This window comes from Humulus lupulus, chromosome 3 (genome assembly GCF_963169125.1).
Source record: "Humulus lupulus chromosome 3, drHumLupu1.1, whole genome shotgun sequence".
Lineage (NCBI taxonomy): Eukaryota > Viridiplantae > Streptophyta > Magnoliopsida > Rosales > Cannabaceae > Humulus > Humulus lupulus.
This window is the reverse complement of record NC_084795.1, coordinates 271,968,287-271,989,159: the sequence shown is the minus strand read 5'-3', so window position 1 is coordinate 271,989,159 and position 20,873 is coordinate 271,968,287.

Sequence of the window (20,873 nt, the reverse complement as noted above, 5' to 3'; positions counted from 1 at the left end):
GGTAGAAGGACATGTAAAGGATTTACAAGAGTGTTTCAACGTTCTGAACAAATATCAGATGAAGTTAAATCCTCTTAAATGTTCCTTCGGAGTAGGATCAGGGAAATTTTTGGGGTTCATTGTTAATTCAAGAGGATCGAGGTCAACCCCGACAAGATCAAAGCCCTGACCGACATGAAATCGCCAGTGAAAATCAAAGATGTGCAAAGTTTAACTGGAAGAATTGTCGTGCTAAGTAGATTTATTTCCAAGTCGACGGATAAATGCGTCCCTTTCTTTAATCTACTTAGAGGCAACAAAAAGTTCGAATGGACCGGAGACCGCGAACAGGCTTTCCAGGCCTTAAAGGCCCACATGGCACAGGCTCCTGTTTTATCAAAGCCCATAGACAGAGAAACTTTGTTCATTTACCTGGCGATCACTGAAGTTACTGCTAGTGCGGTACTAGTGCGAGAAGAAGAAGGCGTACAAAAGGCGGTGTACTATGTAAGCAAGAGGTTAATCGGGGCCGAATTGAGGTATCCTCCCATCAAAAGATTAGCCTATTGCTTAATCTTGGTTTCAAGGAAGTTACGTCCTTACTTCCAAGCCCACCCCATCATAGTCTTAACTGACCAGCTCCTTCGGCAAGTTCTGCAAAAGCCAAAGGCGGCTGGACGCTTATTAAAATGGGCGGTCGAACTTGGGCAGTTCGATATCACATATTCACCGCGAGCAGCAGTAAAAGGACAAGTCTTGGCTGACCTTATCGCTGAATTCACCGAGCTCCCAAACGATGAGCAGTGCGAAAAACCTAGTGTGGCCTGAGCCCCAAGTCGAAGTTCCTTCGTGGAAGTTATTCACGGACGGATCGTCCAACTAATCTCATGCAGGAGCAGGAGTGATATTGATAACGCCAGAAGGGCATCGATTTCACTGCGCTATTAGGTTCGATTTCACCGCATTAAATAATGAGACCGAATATGAAGCACTCCTCGCAGGACTAAGGTTAGCCAAAGACATGAGTATAAAAGTGCTTGATATCTACAGTGATTCACAGCTGGTAGTGAATCAGGTTTTGGGGGAGTATCAAGCACGGGGCCTCAAAATGGTGGCCTACTTAAACAAAACTAGAGATTTGTTGGCGCAATTCGAGAAGTATACCCTCCAGCAAATCCCTCGAGATCAGAATTCAAACGCAGATGCTTTAGCCAAACTCGCGAGTGCAAAAGACGCTGACACTTTAAATATAGTGCCAGTAGAAAGATTATGCGAGCCGAGCATACGAGTAGACGAAACAAATATGGAAATTCGAGTAGAAGAAACATGGATGGCGTCGTACTTGGAGTATCTCACGAATAGTGTACTACCAGCAGATAGAAACAAATCCAGAACTCTTCAAAGACAGGCTACTAGATATATACTGGTTGATGGCGTTCTATACCGAAGAGGATACTCCATGCCACTGTTCAGATGTATTACAACAGAAAAGGCTAATAAGCTAATGAGGAAGTACATGAAGGCTTCTGTGGGGACCACGTTGGGGGGCAGAGCTTGTCGAAAAAGATTCTGAAGCAGGGTTATTTCTGGCCAACTATGAATGAAGACTCAATGGAGTTTGTGCGAAAATGTGATAAGTGTCAAAGATTTTCCAAGATCTCACGTGCAACTCCCAACAAGTTAAAGCAGATGCAGAGTCTTTGGCCTTTCGCATTATGGGGTATAGATTTGATTGGATCCTTGCCAACAGGAAAGGGTGGAGTAAAATACGCAGTCGTAGCAGTCGAATACTTCACCAAATGGGCCGAAGCTGAGCCGCTCGCTACCATACCAACCAAGAAATTTCTTGACTTTGTCATCAAGAACATTGTTTGCCGGTATGGTTTGCCTCGAAAAATTGTCTCAGACAACGGCACCCAGTTTGACAGTGACTTATTCACAAACTTCTGCGAAAGGCATGGAATCGTCAAAAGCTTTTCTTTAGTCGCGCATCCATAAGCAAATGGGCAAGTCGAAGCAGTTAATAAAACACTTAAAGATACCCTGAAGAAAAGGCTCGAAGACGCTAAAGGAGCATGGCTAGAACAACTGCCTGAAGTACTGTGGTCGTATAGAAATTCTCATCGAACAACGACAGGTCATACTCCGTTTTCCTTAGCATACGGATATGAAGCTATGTTTCTCGTTGAGTTAGATTCACCCTCACATCGACGAATCACATATGACCAAGACCAGAATAGCCAACTGATGATGGAGTCCCTAGACTCACTTGAAGAGAAATGGGAAAGAGCCCAACTCTGAGTAACTGCGTACCAGCAAAAAGTCGCTCGGTATTTTAACTCAAAGGTGAAAGAAAGAAAGTTCAACATCGGAGACCTAATGCTTTGATGAGTTTTCTTAAACACCCGCGACCCAACTGCTGGAGTACTCGGACCAAACTGGGAAGGACCTTACCAAATTGAAGAAGTCCTTCATCCAGGCACCTACAAGCTTGCGCACTTAAATGGAGATCTTGTTTCGCGCTATTGGAATGGAGAACACCTGCGCAAGTATTATCAGTAAATAGTCTTTTTTAAAGGACTAGCTCGTATTAATTTTTACTTTTTACAAGTTTTGAAGAAATGGTTAGCCATGTTATGTGGCTAATCGCTTATAAATGTAAGATCTTTTTTAGATCACTCGTAAAGACATGATTAGTCCATTTTAATACGAGAATTATAAGGGACTGTGCGCAGCCAGTCACTCTTGCCAACCTTTGTAAATTTATTTTTACAAGTATTTGTTCATTTCGTGTGTTGTTTTGCTGTATTATAAGTGTTGCATTTCCTACCGAGCAGTAATATTCGAACAAGTCGTGGTCAGGGCAAGTGACCAAGGACCTAAAGCTCCTTAGTCACTTAGGGGGCAAATAAGGTACACCGATAGCAAAGCATACCAAGAGGTATGTAAACACATGAACAAAATAAGTGAAAGCATGCTACGGTACTTAGAGTATTTTTCAAAATTCATATTTTGTTAAATCAAGCCAAAGTACTATGCTAAGTTTAGTGATGCGAACAAAAATTATAGTAAAGAGAAAATATTATAGTATCAAAAGGATTCTTTTACACCGCGAGCAGTACTACTCGGATGTAACTGTTCAAATAAAAGAAAAAGTAACTGCCCTTGCAGCAACAAAAACAAATTGTCTTTACAGGGCCGTGTAAATGAAATAAAAAAGAAAAAAAATTCTTAAGGAGCTAGAGGGTTGTGAGAAGTGCTTTGGTCGGCCGAAGGACCAGCTTCAGCATCCGCATCATCAATCCCCCCTGCTAGGGAGATCTCTGGAGAGGCAGGCACTTTGGCCTTTTCTTCTTCTTCAAGCCGGATGGCACACTGCGCCATCAGAGTCCTCTTCAAATGTTCGGACCGGTTGTGCTTCCAGAATTCGTAGAAGCAGAGGTGAGTAGCTTCCTTATACTTCTTCAAATCCTTGGCCTCGACCTCCTCGAGCTCCTGTACTTGCTTTCCAAGCTCCTCCGCCTTGTGCCTGCTGGCGATCAAATCAAGCTCAAGTTGAACACATTCTTGATGGTTGAGCTTGGCGCTTTCCTTGAACTTCTCCTTGGTTTCGTTGGATTTCCTCAAGGTCTCCCGAGTTTCCAGCAGGTCATGGGTCAGATTAGTTTTGTCCTCGCAAAATTGTTCTTTCTATTTGGACAACTCCTTATTCTCCTCGAGCAACTCGTTGTTGGCGCCCTCGAGAGCTTGCTTACTCTCGGCGAGCCTGGAGTCAAAGTTCTTTCCCCAAGAAACCAACGTCCCGATACGGCGCCAGCCAGCAGTTAAAGTCAGCAGCCCCTGAAGACAGAAAATAAGATAAAGTAAGGACGAGGAATAAAAAATAAATGCTAGGGTAGAAGGAGTTAACTTACACTGACTATCTCGTTCAGCCATCTGTTGACCACTTGATCAACCTCCATGGAGACAGTTTCGGTAATGGCTGCCTGGCTGTGTTTGTGCTTGGAGAGCTTATATATCCTCTCCCTGGCTGACCTGACCACGAGGCTGGGCAGGGGGCCTTTGGGCAGGGTGTTCAATGCTTCCCTGTTTTGAGTCTTAGAAGAAGGCTGGGGATCAGCAGGAGTGGGAGTCGGCTGCTCGGGGGAGGGCGGAGGTGGTGAGTTCTCCATTGAGGGGGTAGTGGCTGGAGCATTTTCTGTTCGAGCCTTCTTTGAGGGAGTCTTGCTGGTTTCCCCTCGAACCCTCTTGCGATCCCTCTTTGGGACAGAAGAGGCAGCGACTGTTGGAAAAGCTTATACATGATCTTTATTTATTTTCATGTATATCTAATATTAAACAAATTAATACGGGATATCTTAAAACATGTTTCTAAATTGAATTCAAAGAGAAAAAAATAATATCATACTTATAGTATACGCAGCGGAATTAAAGAGTCATTCCTTCAGTTTCTCTAACTCTTGTATCCTCTCTGTCACAGAGTATTATCAAGAAACTGAACGGATCTTCTATTTTCTTCACGATCTTCCAATGTATCCTTAGAACCACCTAGACTAGTGTGGGCAATTCTCAACACATGAGATAGATATAGAGAGAAGAAGAGAAAATAACAAAGAGTTTTAGAAAAGGACTTGTGTTTAGAGAGAATATAAAATTATCAGAAAATCTGACTTGTGACTTATCTGTCGTCTCTTAAATCTTCTCTCTAAGCACTCCTTTTATAGATTCAATTAGGCCATTTAATTTAATTAAAAAATCAATAAAATAACAGCCATTTTGAAGCCCTAGGTCAAAATTATCATGGGCTATAGGCCCGTGAAATTTCCCATTTGATTATAAGCCCATTGGACTTAAAATCAAGGCCTGTATTATTTTCTATTGATTTAATTAATTAAATAATTATTTAAATCCTTTATCAAATTAATTATTTATAATTTGAACCTTGATTTAAATTTATTTATTAATTTAGATACCAATTTATCTTAAATTATAAATCTGCCATAATTTCTCTTTTCTTCTCAAAATTACACAACTCTGTGAAACTATCCAAAATTGACCTGGTCAACTTTGATAATTCTAATTGATGATTAAATAAATTAATTGAGACTATCTAGATGATTTTATCCAAGGTACAATGGGGACCATGGGCCTATGAAATCAAGCTCCAATAAGTTATCATAAATCTAACAAATAAATTTACTAACTTATTAATTCCTCGTGACTCCACTATATACTTGGAATTGCACTCTTGAATTCATAGAACGCTCTGTAACAAATATAGATATGCTATTAATTATCCATTGTTACAACCATAATTGTCACTCAATCCACTATAGACGGTCTACAATGAGATAGGACTAAAATACCGTTTTACCCCTCATTGTATTTTATCCTTAAAACACTTAGTTCCTTGTAAATGATATTTCAGTAAACTAATTTAATTACTGAAATGAGATCTCTATCATTTATCACCGTGAACCAAACTAAAAGGAAACCATCGTTTCACTTCTTCATCAGAAGCTATAGATGTTCATATCTATGATTAACACTCCCACTCAATTATACTACCGAGTTCCCAAGATGTAAGTATGGGCTAGTCCGTAGGGTAAGCTGGTAACGAACAAGTCAAAGAACTCAAATAATAAAATCAGTTAGAATACTAACCACTCAGAATTGAGATTGAATTGACCTATGGTCAACTATATGATATGACTAGAATAGATAATAACAGTATGTTTACTTATCTTATCAACTGTCAATATCGGTCTTGTCCGATGTAACAAATACATCTGATCTTATCTACTTTGCTAATGTTCTGGAAAGAACATAACACTGTAATGTGTAAGTAGATCATATCGTAGATTGGCAATTCAGTTTAAATCCGGTGCACTGACTAATCTTAGGACTAACTTATTTTGAACATATAATCATATTTATATTCCACTGTGATTACGTCACTATAAATAAGATTAGCTATATGCTCGGGATTTAATAGAAGTTTATATTAAACAAATAATCATGAAAATAAAACATGTGAGCAAAGTGATTGACCAAGTCAAAAAATGATATCTATTCTTTTATTGATAATAAAATGAGATTACAAAGAATTTGGGTTTTAATTAGGGCATAAAACCCCAACAGCGACAGCCTGGTAGTGCTAAAAAACGTCTTCAGAGTCCATATCTGCACAAAAGGAAGTAACGCGAGCAGTGAGACTAAATGGTCACACAGGGTAAAAGAATGAAAGTAAAAGGATTACAAGTAAAGTACCCGCGCTACAACTATTGGTCGTTACATTAATTACTGAACTACCTACTGCCTGGAAGAAATCTGAATTTAAGGAGGGAGCATTCTTAAAGTTACCATCCCCATCAAATAGATGAGAGGGAATCGGAAAATGGTTTAAAAGCGAGATTTGTATACCGTTTTCATCCGACGAGTCGTCAGAGAGTTCGGTAGGCTCGGTAGCCTTTTGTTTTCCTTTGCCCACAGGGGCCAAGGGTCTCTCTGTTCGATGGGGGATGGCGGGTTCCCTAATCATGACCCCAGTTGTTCTCCTTCGTGGAGGAGACACTTGGGGCTGCTGCTCGGGTTCCACTTCGACATGAGCATCTTCCACCGAAGGTTCACTTGTTGCTGGTTGGAGATTCCAGAGGCCGGCCAACCTAACACTACTACAAAAAAGGCTTTTCTCTGCGGTTTTTTACTCAATACACTGCGGTTTTCGAGAGTATTGAAAAGCGCAGTGTATTCGACCGCAGAGAAAAGTGTTACGCAAACCGTGGAGAAAAGCTACACTTTTCTCTACGGTTGTAGTAAGCCAACCGCAAAGAAAAGAGACTTTTCTCTGCGGTTGTAATAAGCAAACCGCTAAGAAAAGCAACCTTTCTCTGCGGTTAGCTTATTACAACCGCAGAGAAAAGTTGCTTTTCTCCACGATTGGCTTACTACAACCGTAGTTAAAAGTGTTTCTCATAAAAAAAAATTTCAATTTCGAATCTTGAATTCTGATTATATATATTTTTATAATTATAACCTAGCACTTTTAATAAAAAAAATTAATTTTCAATTTTAATTATATATAATTATTTTCAATAGTATAACGTAATTTGTTAAATTGTTATATATACATTTCATAACTAATAAAAAATAACTGGCTAGGACTGAATCAAAGACTTTAATCATTCTAACCAATATAAGTTAGCACTTTAATCTTACATACATACAAAAATTTAGTGTTCATAAAAAAATGGCATTAATCTAGCTAACCAATCACTTTGTAGTGGTAGTAGATCCTCTTTGGCATTGAATTGCTTTTTTTCAAACCACTGCAAAATTGAAAAGTTAATATAGATTAGATAATTAAATACTATATCTAGTTTTTCTTAAGCAAAAAAGAGTTTAAAATATAACACACTTTCTTCTTGATAACTTCTGCCGGATTCGGTGCATTTACAAGATCATAAATGTATCTTAGTACATAATAACCACATTCATGACTTTCAGGTTGTTTTGAACAAGAACCTCTCAGCAATTTTGTAAATGTGCCGATGTATTCATTTTCCAAACATTGTGCGTATGCTCTACAAAAATTAAAATTAATTAAATACATTTATGCTCTCAACTTTTAAAAATTAATAATGCATACATTACAATTGAAGAACTTACTTTTCCATAACCTCCTTAATTATTGGTGGAGATTTATGATTTTTTAAAGGGTCCAAAATTATGGTCATCCCCCGCATCATCACAAGCACCAACATCCAATGTCGACTAAAATAATAATAAATTATGATTATTATAAAATTAAAATTCAACCATGGTAGTGATAATGTTTAAGTAGTTCGTTCTTACTCAACAATCCAAGGAATGAAATATATTTGGCCTCGTCTATCCATAGTCATCATCCATTTGGCTATAAGATCTACCGTATAGTTTTTACTCTCATCATTGCCAATAGAAAGATGTTCAGTGTCAAAAAATTTGTATAATTATCGTGAATTTGGGTGCATGCTTTCCCAAATGCATCTGTAGTAGAATCAATCATTCATATTACATTTTCAATTAATAAATTAATATCGTCAAAAAAAAAAATTGGGCAAAGTTTCCTCTGTTTCTATAGCATATCCAAAATTATTAGAACCTATAAATTCAATTCAGACAAAACATACAACAAACAACATGCATGTTCTCAACCATAAGCCACCGCAGCACACAAAATTCGCAGAACCTACTTCACTAATACACACATGTTCTCAACCTTCGGTTATCTCCGTAGCACACAATTTCATCTCAGAACTTACTTCACTACGGATGAATATCTAATATATTCTAACTCCTCTAATAGTTTGTAATGACATAACAGATTGATACATACCTCATACCAAACAACATAGCTGAGGAACCAATATTATCCATGGAGGCTGCTTGATAAACGTCTTTCGAATTGATGAAGATAGCCTCGCGTTCTCCTATAAACTCCGGGTTAACGGGAACTTGTACAACCCCATTTATTCCTTTAATGGAATAATACTCCTTCGCTATAAATTTTAGACTCAGATGAATTTTGTCTCATTGGTTATCTGTTAACCAATTTGAAGGTTCTGGTTGAGTTATTTCAGCGGGGATGACTATGTGAGATCCAAATGATGATAAATGTGGGCTTGGTGATAGGGATTTGTGTTTAGATGAAGATGGACCCTACATAATAGCATTTAACATATCAATATAGTGTACCCATTTAAAAATAAAATTTAAATATCTAAGAAAATAATTTTATACCTGACAAGCCACAATTAAATTTTTTGGCCAAGGCAGGAATGTGTCTCGTGCGTCCCCAACATATCGTATGTTACCAAAGGGAATTGGGATCTCAGCTTCTTCTTGTAAGACATCTATAAGCCAAACTCTCGCAACTGAATCATCAAGTACATTTCCATGGACAGTAATTTGGCTACCCATGTTTGGTATAATGATTACACCCTTAGCCACCACATTGTCAATATTATTAGAACACAAATAAACTTCATAGCTCGGTGGTGGCGGAGACTCATAAATTGATGATCCATCATCTTCATCAAAAGGATAGTCTTCGGTTTGATGAAAATGATCATCTGCGTTGGGTGCAGGTCGATAGACTTCATCACTTGTATTCTCATAATATTGTCCCTCATCATTTGATCAAATTGTCCTTCATCGTAGTATCCACACTCATCGTTTTCCTCATTATATTCTTCATTTTGAGCTAATTCCTCTTCTGTCCTAAATTTATGTCTTTTTAGCTCTTCAATCTCAGCTTTTAGTCGAGCAATCTCCTCTCTTGCAGTCATTGTTTTATGTTTTTTTTTCCAAACATTTTGGAAACAGTCGCAGTGAACCTACAAAAAAATCAATAAAGTCCATCAATAAACCAATCTAAATAATTCTTACAAGAAAACAACTATTATAAATTATCATACCCGCCAGCTCAAACACGACCTGGGTGTTCTGGTGTCCCTAATGCTTGAGTTAAGATGTCATCTCGACCCTGAGCTGTAATTTCTCCACGACTCAATTTTTCTTTGACGTCCTCCTACTCAAGATATTATTTGGTTAAATTAGTTTATATAAATACAATATATTTATTGTAAAACCTTAGAAAACTTACTATCTTTTTAGCAACCTGTCGGTCTAGCTCTGTCACGAGAACTTTATTTTTTTCACGCGATCTAAGCCAAACTTGATACTTCTCTGGATTTTGAATATTTCGTTTTTTTTTCTGCAGTGTACAAGATAATTATAGTTATATGTTGCGATAGTATCAACCATTATTTAAACTATAACATCAATTATACTTACCAAATCTTCTCTTATATTAGCCATTCCTCTACGAGAGATTCGATGCCTTGAGTTCATTAGTAATGCACGTGCTTTTTGTTCTTGATGCACTTTTTGAAACTCTAGACTTAGACGACTAGTTACAAATTTTAACCATTCTCTCTCGTCAATTATATCGCTATACCTCTTTGGGAGAAATTTGAATTCTTCCATCATACCCATTTCAGCCAAAGGTTTGATGTACTCGGTAGTGAGTTCACTTTTAAAATCTCTCATGATTTGACCAGCTTTTTTGAAAATCTCACGTTTGAAGGTTTGAGGAATGTTGTGACCACCCTGAGAATATAATTAAGAAAAGTAATTATTAAATTTAGATATCACACAGAAATAAATAAATATCATAATGATAATTTCTTACAATGATATCCTCCCATAGACCATCTTTCAAATCTTGTGGGACCTTCCTCCAATCACCCGAGTTGATAGAAATCGTGGCTCGTACTCTAGATCCAAGGTATGATATCATGTTTGTATACACATCACCTATTGGTTGTCCCAAATCGTTCCATTGAAGATTTTTCTTGATTCCTTTGGCTTTTTGTTGGGTCATGTAACTCATTCTTGTTACCACGACCTTGTTGTTTCTCTTTGTCATCTATTTTATCCACCATCTACATCACACAAATTAATAATCACAAGTGTTAATGCATTATACAAATAAATAATCACAAGTGTTAATGCATTATACAAATAAATAATCACAAGTATTAATGAATTATATAACTTACTAAACATGTTTTCTTCTTTTTCTTATTTTATTTCTGGCCGATTCACAATCGACCCATATTCCTTCTTTGATGTCGGTTCTAAGATAATCACGATCATCGATATCGCTTTCATTATCATTATCCTGAATATTCTCAACTTGTTCATGTATCGATTGTCCAACAATGAAACAGTCATGATATAAATCATAATTTTCATCGTACTCTTCTTTTTCTGAGAACTTCCGCTCGGGAACTGATAAAACAATGGACCATTTATCATTAACTGGATCAAGAATGTAAAACACTTGTTTCGCTTGGGCAGCCATGATAAAAGGATCGTTCTTGCTTCCCTTCTTGCTTAAATCAACCAGAGTGAATCCAAGTTCGTCAGTTTTAACTCCAGTACTGTTGTCTACCCAAGAACATTTAAGAAGAGTAATACGAAATAATGAATAATCTAGCTCCCATATTTCTTCAACAATCCCGTAGTATGTCATTGTGCCTGAAATTGGGTTATTATCTTTTGCACTGGCAAAATATATAACTTCTGCAACTACACTTACTCCACTATTTTGAACCAGCCGAGCATCATCTCTTGACTTAGTATGAAATCGTTTCCCTTCAACAATGTAAGCTTGATGCTTTATTACATCAATGCTTGCTCCAAGAGGTATGTGCTTCAACTCAGTCGACAGTCCATGATTTTTTTCTCCCAACTTCGTCAAAATTGTATTCTTCAGCCACTGGCAAAACTTTTTATTATGCTCATCTATAACCCATTTTTGTTTATTTTTAATATTGTTTGGAATCATCGATCGTAATAACTCTATGTGATCACTGAAACATAAAAGAAATAACAAAAAGTTTAAACAACAAAAAGAAAATCACTACTCTAATATATATGATTGAAATATATTTTCTACGTACATTATATATATGATTGAATCTCAGGATTATTTTGCAACACAACTAATTGAGCTTGATCTAATTCTGCCCTAGACACGGTGATCACTGTTCCATTCCCTCGTAGTCCTTTATGAACTCCATCTGAGTTATTTTGTGGTTTGCTGATTCCGATTGCCTCAGCCCCACTCATGTATTCTGAGAAAAATTCTACTGCCTTTTCCGATATATAACATTCAACCATACTAGCTTCAGGACGATAATGATTACGCACATAACTTTTCAACACCTTCATACTTCTTTCAAATGGATACATCCATCTCGCCCAAACTGGTCCACACAACTTGGCTTCCCTTACTAGATGAACCATTAAATGTATCATAATGTCAAAGAAGGATGGCAGAAAAAACATTTCAAGGTTGCATAGAGTTTCCACTATCTTACAATGCAATGCATCCAATATTTTCATTTCTAATTCTTTTCCGCATAAATGATTGAAAAATATGCAAACATTCGTTAAACAATCTCGAACTTTTTTCGGTAATACTGACCGAATAGCAATCAGAAGTAATTGTTGCATCAACATATGACAGTCATGTGATTTCATACCCATCAACCTCAAATCTCCCATGGATACCAAGTTTCAAATGTTGGATGAATAGCCATCAGGCACTTTCATCTCTGCAAATGATTTACATACAATTTTTTTCTCTTCTCTGGACAACGTGAAACAAGCAGGAGGTAAATATGTGCGTTTACCTTTCTGTTCAGGTGCTAAATCAGTTCGTATACCCATTTCAACAAGATCTAAACGACTATTTAAACCATCCTTAGTTTTACCGGGAATATCAAGTATTGTACCTATAATACTTTCGCACACATTTTTTTCTATATGCATGATATCCAAACAATGTCGAACAAGTAAATCTTTCGAGTAAGGGAGACGAAAAAAAATTGATTTCCTTTGGAAACATCCATTTACTTTCTTATTTTCACTACAACAATTTTCACTTTTAATGACTCTCTATAATGACTTACACCAATGGTGTAAGTCATTAAAAGTATTCAGGGACATTTAAAGTCTAATGGTGTAAGTCATTAAAAGTTCTTGTTGATGACTACCAAGGTAAGTCATTAAAAGTGGTGGGAGACGTTATTTGTTATAAATTAAAAAGTCGAAAAAATAATAATTAAGTCTGACAATGGGAGCCTTCTAATGTCTCCCTTGGGTAGACGTGTACACATCCAACGTCTCCCCTGGGAAGACGTGTACACATCGGACGTCTTCCCAGGGGAGACGTTGGAAGTGTACACGTCTTCCCAGGGGAGACGTTGGATGTGTACACAACTTCCCAGGGAACTCGTTGGAAGCCTCCCCTATATATCTCCTTCCCCGAGCCATTCACCAACCAGACGAAACCAGAGGCGATTTCTGGGCATTTCCTTGGCGATTTTGGGCGATTTTTCTTCCGTTTTCCTCCTCCGAAAATTGATTTGAGGTAAGTTTTTAAGTTTATTTCATGTTTAATAGTTAGGATAATGTACTATTGTTTATTTTCTTTAACTATAATAGGTTAATATTGAGATTTTAGGGTATTTTGAGGGTTGCGGTTTTGGGTATTGTGAGTGATTTTGGGTGAAATTGATACCGATTTTGGCCAATTTTCTCCTCCAAAAACTAATTTTAGGTATGTTTGTTCATTTTAATTAATGTATAATAGTTATGATAATATATTTTTATTTATTTTCTTTAATTATAATGGGTTAATATTGAGATTTTAGGGTATTGTGGGTTGCGGTTTTGGGTAATATTGCTTGATTTGAAGAAGATTTGAGATATGATTTCATTATTAAAACAATGTATTATAGTTAGAATGATAGAAATAATTATTTTTGTGCATTTTTTTTTATGATTTGTGAGTTTATTATAAATATTTTTTTAAAGTTTGAAAAATGATTTTAATGAAGATTTGAGATACACAATTGGGATTTAATAGTTATACCATGTTATTTACTATTTTTTTTTTTTTTACTATTTAATTCGAAAATTGTAGATTTTTTTTAATTAAATTTTTAGGTTGATTAAGTATATGTATGCGTCTAAAATAAGGAAAATAATTTAATTTTAATTTACATACTAAATTGCATGTATAGAAATAAGTAATTCAAGTGTATATGTTTATGATTTTTTTTTATTTATATTATTATATTATTCAAAAATTATATATTTGTATATATATTTTAATTATTTTATTAACATTGAAGTAGGTTGATTATATATATATTATGTTTTATTTATTTATTTAGTAATTTCTTATTTATTTATTAATTCAATTTTGTTGGTTGTGAATTTAATAGCAAAGTGCATTGCAAAGTGAAGTAAATTTTCTAGCTAGGACTATTAATTGCAAGAGGTACGTACATTATCTTATCTCTCGTTTTAGTATTATTAAATTTTTGTTAGAGGAGTTAGAATATCTTAAATATTCATCCATAGTGAAGTAGGTTCTGAGATTAAAATTGTGTGTTGCGGTGATAACAAAAGGTTGAGAACTGTGTGTTTTAGTGAAGTAGGTTCTGGAAAATTTGTTTGTGTGCTGTGGAGCTATAAGGAAGAAACTTATTGTGTGCTGTTTGAATTGTTTGACTTGTTGTTAACAGGTGGTTAGATCAATATTATAGGGGAAATGCTGTCCGATTTTGTCTAGAATTATGTATTCTATTATTATATTTGAATTGTGTTGTGCTTATTATATGTGGCATGTGGATATTATGTGATGAGAGTGTTCAAGGATTACATTGAACATTCACGACCTGGACGTTACTTGAAGAAAGAGGTATGTATATAAATTTATACAAAGTTAACAATTTATTTATTATTAAAGTATATATAATCAAATAATTGATTAGCTAATATATTTTACTTTGTATTTTTTGCAGCTAAACACTACGCCATATACACAAGCACAAATTAATGAAATGCGACAACACTGGGCGAACCATATGCTACCGATAATTCAAAGTCATCGTCCCACATATTATGTTTTTTTTTTACTTTGACTTTTTCTTTCTTACTATATGTTTAGCTAGCTAGTGTAATATTTGTTAATTTTGTATGTTTAACAACAAATATTACAATTTTGTATATTTAGCTAGCAAAAACATATTAGATATACACATTTCGGTTTTATTAATGAAAATTCAAAATTTAAATTTGTATATAATTTAGATTTTTTTAATTAATATATTTAATTCTATTAATTAATATACTGAAAATAATTATTTAATTTAAAAAAAAAATACAAAAACCTATGACGTCTCCCATGGGGAGACTTTGTAGACATCCAACGTCTCCCCCTGGGAGACGTCATAGGTTGTACACGTATACCCTATGACGTCTCCCAGGGGGAGACGTTGGATGTCTACAAAGTCTCCCCATGGGAGACGTCATAGGGCCACTTTAGATGGCCCCTGCAACAACGTCTCCCCTAGGGGGAGACATCTAATGTCTACAATGCCTCCCCCATATAGCCATTAAATGTCTATTTTGTTGTAGTGTTTTCTGCATTTTTCCATACTAGAAATCAATTTTCTCTACTTCTTTAAGAATTTGTTGCCCCGAAAGTGGCAAAGGAGCAACGCCATGTTCTTTATCACCATCAAATGCTTTTTTTTTGTTCCTATAATGATGATTTAGGGGAAAATATCGTCTATGACCCATATAACAAAATTTGTGCCCATTAGACAGACAAGTAACCTTTGTGTTAGTACAACATATTGGACATCCCTGGTAACCTTTTGTGCTTAACCCTGATAGATTACCATAAGCTGGGAAATCATTAACAGTCCACAACAAAACAACTTTTAAGTTAAAGACTACTTTCTTAAAACCGTCATATGCCTCAACACCATTTTCATATAAATCTTTCAAATCATCAATTAATGGTGCCAAATAAACATCTATATCATGTCCCGGTTGTTTTGGGCCTGAAATCATTAACGTGAGCATCAAAAACTTTCTTCTCATCACTAACCACGGAGGAAGATTGTACATAACAAGGAAGACATGCCACGAACTATGCCTACTACTTAGAGATTTATGTGGATTTACACCATCGGCAGCTAGACCTAGACAAAGATGTCTGGCTTCAGTTTTAAATTCAGGATTTCAGTTATTAACTTTTTTCCAAGCCTGCGAATCTGCAGGATGTTGAAGTTTACCATCTTTCACTCGCTTAGTCTCATGCCATATTAAGTTTCAGAGTGTTCTGCACTTCGATATAATCGCTTAAGCCGATAAATCAAAGGCAAGTACCACATCACTTTCTGAGGAATAAGTTTCCTAATCTCCTTACTCTTGTTAGGTTTGTAGCGGGGAGAATCACATTCTGGGCAAGTGTCCATGTCTGCATACTCTTTACGATATAACACACAATCGTTCGGACATGCATGGATCTTCTCATACTTCAAGCCTATGCAATTTAAAGTTTTCTTCACTTCATACGTAGACTCAGGGAAGCAATTATCTGACGGCAAAATCTCTTTAAAAGCAGCTAAAAATCGACTAAAACATTTATCGCTAACTCCATTTTCTGCTTTTATGTTGTAAAATTTTGCCATCGTTGGTAATCTTTGTTTCAGACAACCATTGAATAATGGTTTATCTCCATCTCTAACCAATTTATCAAATTTTGAAGGATCATCAACAAACTCTTCTTGTGCTTCATCGAGCAATTCCATAGGATGATCGTCAAAATCACTATAACCCAAATCATCAACCCCTCGCCTCCCGAATGGATATGGATTATAATTTTTCAATGATTCCCCATGCCAATACCATGATTTTTTATCATGGTAATATTTCCTTTTGTTCCATTACCACAATCTATACATGAACAATGAATTCTTTCCGGATCACTACAATTTGTTTGGCAAAATTCTAAAAATTGGTTGAATCCATGACTTATCCATAATGATAATATCTACCTAATTCCTAAGTTGATAGTGAAAAGAAAATTAATATAGTAATTGAAAAAATTATGTTCAATTATTAAATTATAAAATGAAATGGGCAGAGTTTCATTTATTTCTATAACATATCCAAAATTCATATGTATTTACAATTTCAACAAAAACAAAAAAAATATTATTATATATAGTAACTTATAAAACATGCTCAACTAATATCATCATAAAAAAAAAAAATTAGGCAGAGTTTCCTCTGTATTTATAACATATCTCAAGTTATCTACCTATAAATTCACATCAAACAAAACATATAACAAACAACATGTATGTTCTCAACCATAAGTCACCGCAGCACACAGAAAATTCCCAGAACCTACTTCACTAAGACACACATATTCTCAACCTTCTGTTATCTCCGCAACACACAATTTTATCTCAGAACCTACTTCACTATGGATGAATATCTAATATATTCAAATTCCTCTAACAATAGTTTGTAAATATATAAAAAAAAAACTAGTAATTATTACTCACCTTCAAAATTAATATTCAACAATTTCAACCTCACACTCAAACAAATATTTCCTACAATAAAAAGTTAAACATTAGTAAATCTATGGTAATTGAATTGATCCTAAAATAATATAATTAACAAAAATATACTTTAAAAAAACCATTACCTAAATAATATACAAAATTATGTAAGCAATAATTTTAAATATAAAAAATTATGTAAACAACATTATTATAAATAAAATAATACAAAAATACCCTTAAACTGAAATATACATCAAAGAAATCAAATTTTAGTGATCAATACACGTTTTAAACAATGAAAATGTCTTCTAATCCTATATAAAATTTCAAAGATATTAGAAAAATCTTTAAAAATAACCATATAAACATACATTGAAACCACCATTAAACCCACACAACATTTCTTCATTTTTACCCTAAAACTCCAAAATAAATCAAGATTAAGTATATTTACATGATTTCAAGTTTTAATATGCAAGAAAATGGAAAAAAAAAAAGGACAATGTGGGGCTTACCCGTGGCTGGGGACGGTGGTGGGAGCTTCGGCCGTGCCTCTCTGTGAAGGGATGAATAAGTGCAAATGAGAAGGAAAAATAGGATATTGTGTAGAAGTAGGTAGATGACCACTTTTCTCCGCGGTTCTATACCCAAAACCGCAGAGAAAAGTGAACCGCGGAGAAAAGTGCACTTTTCTCTGCGGTTTTGGGTATAGAACCGCGGAGAAAAGTGTAGAAAAGTACAACACTTTTCTTTGCGGTTCTAGACCCAAAACCGCGGAGAAAAGTGACTCATTCAAACTTTCCACTACATTTTTTTTAAAACCGCAATAAAATAGGGCGCGGACATTAAATATAATTTGTTTGACTCTTTCAAACCTTTTCTCTGCGCTTTTTATTTATTGTTGAAAAAAAAACGCAGAGAAAGCCTATATTTGTTGTAGTGTAAGGTTAGCCTCTATAACTAAATTTTTGACACTCTTATCAGCATTCGGCACGCTGGCTAAGAGTGCCACCCTTGACTCCATTCCTGGAGTGGGGATTGGACGCAACCATGGGCCTGAAACACATTGAAAATTCAGGACATTGTGGAAGAAAAACACCAAGTGAAGAAGCTGGCGACGTGAGAATTTTTATCTCCTCGGGTGAAGGCCAAGTTGTCTGCAACCAAGTTGGGTGTAAGGAAGTATTCTTGGTGATACCTCCCCACATTGGAGATGTGGGTAGTGTCAGTCAGGAGAGTGCGCCCGGTTTCTTGGTGGCAAAGATGGAAAAACCCCGTGCCTTCTTGGTTAGGGTTGGACTTAAGGTCAAAAAGGAAGTTGACCTCGTGAAGGGTAGGCTCTGGCCATTTTTTAAATTTATAAAGGATATAGAGTGCAGCAAGCATTCTATATCCATTTGGGGTAATCTGAAAGGGGGCAACTCCAAAATAATTTTCCACCCCCTGAAAGAATGAGTGAAGAGGCAAAGTGGCACCTGCCTCAATGTGAAACCGCGACCAGGCGCTGTAGGCCCTGCCTGGCGAGTTGGCCCTTTGGTCGAGGGAAGGTTTGACCAGGGTCACCTCTGTCAGCTTATATTTATTTAAGTAGTTGGCGATCATCCTGATCGTCACTCTACGCTCAAGAACAACATGCCACTCAACAACCGGCTGAGCAGCGTGTTGAGGACGGGCATGCCTTTGCACATTGGCGTCAGGAGCATTTTCGCTTCGACCACTGGTCGATGGGGCATCAACAGTAGGCTGGCGAGGGGTGTTAGGGATTTTTCTTTTTCGAGCTTTGGTTTTGGTACGAGCCATCTTTTGGGTTGGGACTGGAAAGGTATTTGGGCTAAGGCAAGAGAAAGGAATATCTGGTATCAAAGTAGAGGGGTGTTCTTCACCTTCAAGCAGCTGAGCTAGGAGGTTGTCTTCAATGGGCCTTTCTCCTCCCCAAGGGTCTTGCATATGAACTGCAAATAGACAAAGGAGGAGATAAGACACGTTGCCTGGAGATTTATGTGGGAGATTAGGATAACGTTGCTCGCATCTATTGACCGGCAGCATCCTATCCATACACTAAATTTGGTGCTATTAGTTCGAAAAATGGATCAAAAAGGAAATAAAACGTTTTCTGAAAAGAAACTTTTTCAACTCCTACAGGGCAGGAAAAACCCAGTTTTTCGACTAGCTTAAAGATCAGATTTTTACGTCGATTTTACGCCCTAAATCTATGATCCTTACTATCGAACTAACTCCTAACTTATATAAAACAGAAATACATTCTCTTATCAAGCATCAGACGGTTTATACATGATCCTCACAAATCTCTGCTCTAGAACACAAGAAATCACAGAACACCGTAACAACATGCATGGCATCATGAAGAGTTAAAAAGACAAAGAGATTACCTGGGTAAAGGTTGGAGATTCAGAAAAATAAAAGCTTTGAATCGGAAAGGTCTTCGGCAGGACGTCTGGATTTTTCAAAATTCTGGGCTCCAGAGCAAAGCTCTTGAAAAAGTTCTTGGCCGAAAATAGTGAGTAAAGGATTATAAGAGAGATGAGGAGGTTACTTATAAAGGCTGAAGTATAGCAAAAAGTGGCAATCATGACTTTCCCTTTTTCGAAGCGTGGGGGAGTGTACAAGCCGTCAAATTGGTTTCTTGAAAACCGAAAAGGCTTGATTAGACATAATTAAGTCACGGTTTTCAAAAACGCACGAAGACTCTGACAGATTTCGTGGGGTACATGAACGGTTGTTTGCCTAAAGTTTCTTTATTGCTGGTCGCACTAAACAAACTTGGGGGGCAAATGTTATCCAAAAAATAGGCATGGGTGACATGGAAGGCGTTTAGTACACGTGGCTGACACCTGTCGGAAGTCTTGTTCGACCATCGACTGGATTGATTTCCATGGCGCAACGCTATAATGTTATGCACGACCAGCTTGGTCGTATACTCACTATATTTGGAGAAAATCTTGTGCAATTATGATCATATCCAAGATTGTTTCCCATGATTTCCTGAGTATCCGATTATTTAGGAAATCATATCTGTAACAGATTCCTGTAATCCTCCTTGAGCCTATAAATAAGAAAAGGATGCTCAAGGGGAAATGACTTTTTTTTTATGACTTTTTGATTACTTGAGAGTATAGATTTACGAGAAAATTAAAAGCTAATAGATTGTGATATATTGTTTATTCTTCAGGGGTTCGTAAAACTCATTGAACCCTAGTTCTTTGATCACTCCTTTGAGATCGCATATCAATAATAGCTCAAGTGGACATAGGTTATTACCAGTTTCTGAGGCCGAACCACTATAAATTCTTGTGTGCTTTATTGTTTTTGCCATTATATTCATACCAACATATCTGTCCACATCAAGCATTTTGACTCTGTGTCAGTTGACCAAAATCATGGTCAACAAATTTGAATTTAAATTTATATTAATATAATTATTATATATGTACTTTTATATTAAATATTATTATAATATTTAAATTTATATTAATATAATTAATAAATATCTATTTTTAAATTAGTTTTAAAAGTATATTTCGTTAAATATTTTGTTAAAATTAACAAAACATATTGTTAAAACTAAAATTTTTTATTATCTACACACTTATTGTATGGAAAAAAATATATAATATTGCTTAGCAAGAGAAATAATGAGAAAAAAAAAGGAAAGAAGAGTGATACGGTGGCAAGGAGAGAAGTGATAGTGAGAAAAAGGGGTGAGTAGAGAAGTTGAAAAGTATTATTTATTATTATTATTATTATTATTATTATTATTATGTAATATTGAGAGTTTTTACGGTGCACCCATTCATAGTTTGGCAGGTGAATAATTTTAATTCTAATTTTTTTTTTATAATTGTATACATTTTAATTATTTAAGATATTTTGTAAAATTTTAAA